Source organism: Propithecus coquereli, unplaced genomic scaffold (assembly GCF_000956105.1).
Source record: "Propithecus coquereli isolate 6110/MARCELLA unplaced genomic scaffold, Pcoq_1.0 Scaffold171, whole genome shotgun sequence".
Taxonomy (NCBI): Eukaryota; Metazoa; Chordata; class Mammalia; order Primates; family Indriidae; genus Propithecus; species Propithecus coquereli.
This window is the reverse complement of record NW_012141747.1, coordinates 934,658-936,113: the sequence shown is the minus strand read 5'-3', so window position 1 is coordinate 936,113 and position 1,456 is coordinate 934,658. Positions and strand designations below refer to the sequence as shown.

The following is a 1,456-nucleotide window of genomic DNA, read 5'->3' as shown; positions in this document are numbered from 1 at the left end:
AATAAAACATGACACCTTTAATTTTAAGGTGATATTAAGGGCATTTGTGCTGATTCCATTGAATTATGTCACGTAGGTAGATGTTCTGTATGAATTCACCTTTCAGTTCTCTGGTGCTTCTTGGTAGAGGTTTTCAGAGGTCTTCCTCCCTCACACAACTCTCTGAATTGGTCGATGGGACCGGCAGTTGTATTTTGCTTGTGTAACCTCTCCCCGGTATTTCTGTTCCATTAGGAATGAGTCATCACCATGCTTCTCAGTAACAAATGCCATTGCTTTGCTCTCCTTCCCAGCCAATCAGCCACCATCCAAGAACTGCACACATGCTTACCTGTCCCCGTATCCCTTCCTGAGAGGCGAGCACAATTCCACCTCCTACGACTCTGCAGTCAGTAAGTACTCTCTGTCCTCAGATTGCCTCTGAAACGAGCTTATCTTTTAAAGGACATCCACCACAAAATTTTTGTGAGCAATTAAAAAATAGTTGAACACCTGTAATTTCAAAATTTTCTCTATCAATCTGTAAAATATGAAAAGGCATGCTATTTTAGCACACCATTTATAACTTTAAAGAACATAACTTTGACCTAGATGTAATTTATTTGCTACTTACAAAAATAATTTTTTAAAAGATGTGTTTTTCGATAGAAGATAGTGATGTTTAATAGGAAGAACTCCTTCTGAAGGGTTTAACTGACCTAAAACTGATCTTACAATTGAAAATATCGTAATATACATCCTATTTTTAGAACATTTTCCTGCCATTGTTACACATGGCGATATAATTACGCTACCACATTGATATAAAATGACTGAATTCTATGTGTGTGATGTCCCATAGAAAAAAGATAGTCAGATATTGTATTGGAAAGTCATATTAAAAACATGAAGTTTTTAATAACTCTAAAACTAAGGTTTGGTATAGACTATCAATGTCATATACAAAACCAAAAAGTGTTTGTTTTGCAAAATGAATACCTACTATATTTAATGTTCTAAATAAACTTGTATTAGTCAAAGTCCCCCCAAAAAAAGAGAACCAGTAGAATACACACAAACTCACACACAAACATACAGAGAGAGAAATTTTAAGGATTTGGCTCACATAATTGTGGGGTCTGGCGAGTCTGAAATGCATAGGATATGCTGGCTGGCTGGAGATTCAGATAAGCGTTGATGTTATAGTCTTAAGTCTGAAAGCTGGAAACTGCAGTAGAAGTTGTATGTTGAAGTCTGGAAGCTGACTTCCTTCTTCCTCAGGAAACCTATCTTTGCTATTAAGGCCTTCAACTGGCTAAGACCCACTCATATTATGGAGGAAAGTGATTGTAAATGCTAGTTGAGTCTAAAATACACCGTCATAGCCGTATCTAAACTGGTGTTTGACCCAACAATTGGGCACCGTAGTCTAACCAAGTTGATAGAGAACATTCACCATCACAGAACTTAAAAAATT

At 36.7% G+C, this 1,456-nt stretch overlaps 1 protein-coding gene across 1 annotated transcript in view; it reads left to right on the top strand.

The window, feature by feature from the left end:
- Nucleotides 1-299: 299 nt before the first annotated feature.
- The window catches only part of TMEM182 (transmembrane protein 182), a 60,806-nt gene continuing 59,649 nt past the window's right edge, over nt 300-1,456 (top strand). Inside the window, exon 1 of the mRNA XM_012641926.1 lies at nt 300-392. The gene's annotated coding sequence lies outside the window, so the exon portion shown is untranslated. The remainder of the gene's footprint in view (nt 393-1,456) is intronic.